This window comes from Staurois parvus, unplaced genomic scaffold, assembly GCF_062004578.1.
Source record: "Staurois parvus isolate SC_StPar_1 unplaced genomic scaffold, SC_StPar_1.0 ptg000225l, whole genome shotgun sequence".
NCBI classification, from domain to species: Eukaryota; Metazoa; Chordata; class Amphibia; order Anura; family Ranidae; genus Staurois; species Staurois parvus.
In genome coordinates, this window is record NW_028318021.1 from 3187047 (window position 1) to 3193046 (window position 6000).

At 41.7% G+C, this 6000-nt stretch overlaps 1 long non-coding RNA gene across 1 annotated transcript in view; it reads left to right on the plus strand.

Moving 5' to 3' along the window:
- Positions 1 to 5292, plus strand: part of LOC149460574 (uncharacterized) — a 36616-nt gene extending 31324 nt beyond the window's left edge. Inside the window, exon 4 of the long non-coding RNA XR_016313044.1 lies at positions 5156 to 5292. This is a non-coding gene — a long non-coding RNA (uncharacterized LOC149460574). The remainder of the gene's footprint in view (positions 1 to 5155) is intronic.
- The last annotated feature ends 708 nt before the right edge of the window (positions 5293 to 6000 follow it).

Below are 6000 nucleotides of genomic sequence, written 5' to 3' on the forward strand. Positions count from 1 at the left end.
TGGAGAGTGCAAAATCTGGTAGCCAATCAGCTTCTAACTTCAGCTTGTTAAATTAGAGTTTGACAATAAAACCTCAGAAACAATTGAGTACTGACGTGATACTTTTTTTATTTGCACTAACATACAATTTTGAGGACAAGCTTTCGGGGTATGTCCCTTTCTTCAAAGTCCAAGCAGTACTATACAAATCACAAAGTTTCAGCAGAATCTTAGAAGAGATGAAGAAAATAAAAAAAAAGAGAGGCTAGAGATAAGATACAGCAAAACACAATAAAACCTGGAAGCTGATTGGTTTCTATGCAGACCTGCACCAGATTTTGCACTCTCCAGTTTTAGTAAATCAACCCCATAGTGTATCATAAATAATTGCCATGCTTTTTTTGTTTTGTTTTTATATATTACTATTTTCACCATTGTTACATCTTGTTTTGCATCTCAATGCTGCTGACCTCTTCCAGCCTCATTTAGCCATCTCCTGTCTATATGCACTCACTGCACTGTCCGCTGCTGTTCATAACTATATATAGGCTTTATGATCGGGATGTTGGTTGATGAGATCTGAACAGTGCCTGTCAGTGTGACTGCTTGTAGTTTGCCCAATAGGCACATGTGACAGGGTGACAATGCAGGAGAAGGAGGACAATTGGGGGACAGTTGTCACCCCATAACAGTAAAGACCTTCCTGAGAGGATCATTAGGTATTATCTTAATGCCAGATGCAGAGTTAAAAAGATATGAGACTTTAGCGATTGCGTTTAGACTTTAAACCACAACTCCAGGTGAATCTAAAATATACCCTTGCAGTGCCTCGCCTTCCACCACACAGCAAGGGTTAAATGTTTGTTTTGTCTAGAGTATTAGGAATAGACAATAATGCTTACCTTATTCCTTGCCGCCTTATTAGCCGACACTCTTCTCCGCTCTCCGACTCTTCATGGATGTGGCCGTGCCCTCAGCCTCCTCACTTACAATGCATTCTATGTGATAGTGTTAAAGAGCTGTGATTGGTCAAACGGTGAAGAGAAACGACTTTGGGGATTTGGTTGTACAGAGAGGAGAAAGCCTGTGGGATCAAAGGATAAGGTAAATATCCCCCTATATAACATGATCATTTAACCCTTAAAGTGGGGGAGATGGACCACTGCAAGGTTAGTGTTTCAGTTGCCTGAAATTGGACGTAAACCTCTTGCTGCCCATATAACGCATAAGTGTGGTGGCAAAGAGAGTGGACATTAATGCACACACAATATGAGCTCCCAGTACAGTGACTGAGCTGTCCTAGACAGCTCTCGATTCCTAGTCATGATCAGGAGCTGGTGAGACAGGCTCCCAATTATGTGAGCACTGCGAAGATCACATAAAGGGATGCCAGCACTAGACAGGAAGGGGTGAAAGCAAATCTGTTTCCAAAATCAAAAATGTCATATATTGCAGCCTACCAGTCCTTTAGAGGTGGTGGATGCATTAGTGTTTACTATTTAGGCTAAGAACATTATCAGCAAGTACAGAAAACACCTGGCAAGATCACCAATGGCAGTATTGTCTGTCTGACATTAGCTTAAAGTGGTTCTAAAGGCAGAAACCTTCTGCATGCAGCTCCTCCCTCCCCTTATAGTCACCTGAGCCCGATCTCGATCAAGCAAAGTGCACATGAACAGAAGTTCTTCCTGCTCTCTTCCTCCTTATTGGCTAAGAGACAGCAGCAGGAACCATTGGCTTCTTTGTGCAAAACCAGGTGAGTATGACATGTATATTATTTCTTTTTATATTTGATACTTTACAATCACTTTAAAAGCACAGGACAAACCTGCTTGGGATGGTTCTGGGTGGCCCTATCCTATGCATTGTTTGCCACTGCCAATACCAGCTGAGCCTGTTCCCCTTACAGGGCCCAAAAGGCAACACAAAGAACCTTATCTTTATGTGTAAACTACTAGTTCCATTAATCCACATGTAATGGAGATGAACATAAGCAGACATGTTTGAAGTCCTACTTGTGTGCTACCATGGCTGCCCCTGTAGATACAGTGGAGAAAAAAAGCATAGACATGAAGGAACATAAAGTGTCTCATTTGGCAACATTACCAGGTAAAAAATCCAGAAAAAAAGAAAACTAATGTAGCCACCACATCTAAGGACTGGTAAGCTGCAGTGTATTTTACTTTTGGTTTTAGATGTGTTTAAGGCTGAGTTCCCACTTATGCGGTGCAGTATATCACATGTGATTCGCACAGGACCCACACCGCATTCTTGTGCAAATCACATGCGTTTTGTGTGCTGTGCGATTGGAGCCATACATTTTGCATGGCTCCAATCGGACTGAACCCACACCAAAAAGGTGCAGGACCCTTTTTTGGTCCGCACTAGAATCGGATCGCATGGGTATTCACACCTATGCAATCCGAATCTACACATCACACCACGTTTTGCGGACTGATTTCGGGGTGTTCTTAACTTAACATACACACCTGCAGCGGTTCTCATGAACAGGGTGCGATTGTGATGCGGTGCGGAATTCACACAGAAAAAGCTGCAAATTCCACACCGCATCAGTGTGCACTCAGCCTGAGTGTTTGCAAAGAGCCTGCAATAAACAGCACAGTGGCTAAATAGTTAGCACTTTCACCTGGCAGTACTCGGGTTGTTGGTTCAAATCCCAGCCACACCACCACCTGCCTGGAGTTTGCATATTCTCCCTGTCCCTGCGTGGGTTTCTTTCTGGTCCTCCAGTTTCCTCCCACACTCCAAAGACATGCTGGTAGGTTAATTGGATCCTGTCTAAATTGGCCCTAGTATGTGTATGTATGAATGTGAGTTAGGGACCTTAGCTAGTACACCCCTTGAGGGTTAGGGACTGATGTGAATGTACAATATATATGTAAAAGCACTGCATAAATTGACAGCACTATATAAGTACCTGAAATAAATAAACAATTTGTAATGGTCAGACTCAGTGTAAGAAAGTATTTTACTTTCCCTTATTTTTAAGGGTAAGAATGTTAAACGCTGCATGATGTCAGTGCCCTAACAGCAGCAAACAATATCCTTGGAAGCTTTGCCAGCGATAAAGGATTGCTATCAAATAAAAAGTAGAGTATGGACACATTAAACAATTGACACGGAGCTATTAAAATTGAAGTGCCAGTCATTCAGAATGCTTTAATAATGTGCAACTCAGTGCCGATAAGGTACTTGTGAAAAGTGAAGGGTTAACGCCAATCAAGGTCTTGTCCTTAAAGGACCCTGTTTTATGTGAGCAAAGGGCAGAATTTGACCAAGCAGTAAATTAAGCATCTTAAAGCTCATGTCACATTGTTGGCAATTGCCTGGTTAGGTGCTAAGCAACTGGGAATGCTATTATTAAAAGGTTGCCCATTGTGCATGGGGCAAAACAACAACAAACATTATGTAAACCCAGGAGAAAGTAGCTGCCCTCCTCTGATGGAATGCTATCACATATATTTTGCTGGGAAAGGCATACTGTACTTCCATAGCAGACAATGGGGCAGATCAAAGGGGTCAGCCCACCCAAAACTCAGGTTTGAGATTGAAAAGCTGGGCTGTGTCACGAAAACAGAGATGTTTGGGAGTTGTCTGCCCCTGGCCCAGATCTATGGTTGGTTATACTACCATAAATAGTTGGTTCCACCCACAGAATGTCTGCTCTCATTTTTTTCAAATGATTCTCAAGGCAGACAATTAAATAACCTCTCCCCCCCCCCCATGCTTTTTATGTTTTTGGGGGTTTTTTTTGCTTACTTTTATCAGATGTCTGGAAAAACAGTCATGAGACATACAAGGTCCTATTTGCCTCTTCTCTGGCACTGGCGATGCCTCACTGTGACACCAGCGCCACTCTCTCCATCATCATACTTTGGTGATACCCCCACTGGGAGTAGGTTCATGATGCCCTGCAGTCACAGTATGTCCTCAGTTTTTCAGTTCAAGTGATGCTAGGTTCCATTAAATGTGTAAGACTGAAGACATCTTTGGGTGAAAAGAAACTATTGTGTCTGAAGTTGAGCTCCAGATTGAAGGTGAGTATTGCAGCTTCTTTTTACTGCTGCTGGAGAAGATTTTTTTAATAGCCTTATGTGAGAAAAGGTAAAGACATATACGATTATGCATAACATTAAATGGCTCAACATTGCAAGTCACAGTGACACTAGATCATGATGAAATCAGAAAAGTGCATTGGAAAGGGTTACCTCCATATATAAAAAATACACTGGATTATATATGCCACATGGGCTACCAGTTTAGAATGGATGATAAGTCCAGTTGGGGAATAACCCTGATTCCAGAGTATTTGCTCAACATGTTTCGTGACAAAAAGTCGCTTCTCAGGAGCTAGTTGAATGCATCTGGTAAAAGAGCGAACAAACATACAACTTTGGTCATTAGGACATAGAAGCTATCAGTCAGTAGTGACCTGGATATTAAAAAAGTGATATTACATACAACTGTATAAGTACCGAATACAATCGAATAAAAGTAAGAACAGACAGAAGACATTGGGATTACCAGGCCAAGATATCTGGATACGGAAGCTATCTGGAGGCTGCAAGTAGCATGAGGAGCAAAAAATAATCAAACCTGCAAGGATATGAAAGATATGTATGATGTATACGTGTGTGTGTATATGTGTGTATATATATCTATATATATATATATATATATTACATATATGTGCATCTGTACAACGAGGCAAGAAATGGCTGTCATGGTTTGCGATGCCAGTAGACATGGCACCCACTTGTGTTCTTGGCTTGCTGACACGGAGGCTATTGTGGGTGGTCCGGGGATGCCCCTCTTCCTTGTGGTTGCCCCGCACATGTGCTGTGCTGTCTTCCGGCTCTGCTGGCTTACTTGCTTTGGGCCGCCAGCCAGTGCACATGCGTCACTTCTGCGCGTGTGTATTATGTTCATCACACGTGTGCTCACCGTCGCAGCTATTTAAGATTGGCTGGTCAGTGGCACCATTACATTTTACTCCAGGCACCAGGCAGCACAGGATAATTGAGGATCACATATTTTCAGGTATACAGCAATCTTGTAAACTGGAGCCATCTGAGATGTATTAATGTTTCGGTTGCTACGGCAACCCTTGGTACTAGTAGTGAGAACAACATTCTCCCCTTTCTTTTATCTTTAGAGAGAGCCATTCTCTGGCGGTCATTGTTGGTCATATTTCAAGCGGACCCAAAATTTGGGGGATGCTCTACCTATGTTCCCTATCTAGCTTGGATCTACCTCATACAATCTATTAGTCTTCATTTTGGGCAATTCTTCTTCTACAGGTAAACAATGTACACATATACAATATTTCCATTTGGAAAAGTTTTAAAATACTGTATAATTACAGTGCCTTGAAAAGGTATTCATACCCCATGAAATTCTCCACATTTTGTCATGTAGCAACCAAAAACGTAAATGTATTTTATTGGTATTTTATGTGATAGACCAACACAAAGTGACCCATAATTGTGAAGTGGAAGGAAAATGATAAATGGTTTTCAAATTTTTTTACAAATATCTGAAAAGTATGGCGTGCATTTATATTCAGCCCCCTTTACTCTGATACCCCTAATTAAAATCTAGTGGAACCAATTGCCTTCAGAAGTCATCTAATTAGTAAATAGAGTCCACCTGTGTGTAGTTTAATCTCAGTATAAATACAGATGTTCTGTGAAGCCCTCAGAGGTTTATTAGAGAACATTAGTGAACAAACAGAATCATGTAGGCCAAGGAACACACCAGACCAGTCAGAAATAAAGTTGTGGAGAAGTTTAAAGCAGGGTTAGGTTATAAAAAAATATCCCAAGCTTTGACCATCTCACAGAGCACTGTTCAATCCATCATCCAAAAATGGAAAGAGTACGGCACAACTGCAAACCTACCAAGACATGGCCATCCACCTAAACTGACAGGCCGGGCAAGGAGAGCATTAATCAGAGAAGCAGCCAAGATTCCCATGGTAACTCTAGAGGAGCTGCAGAG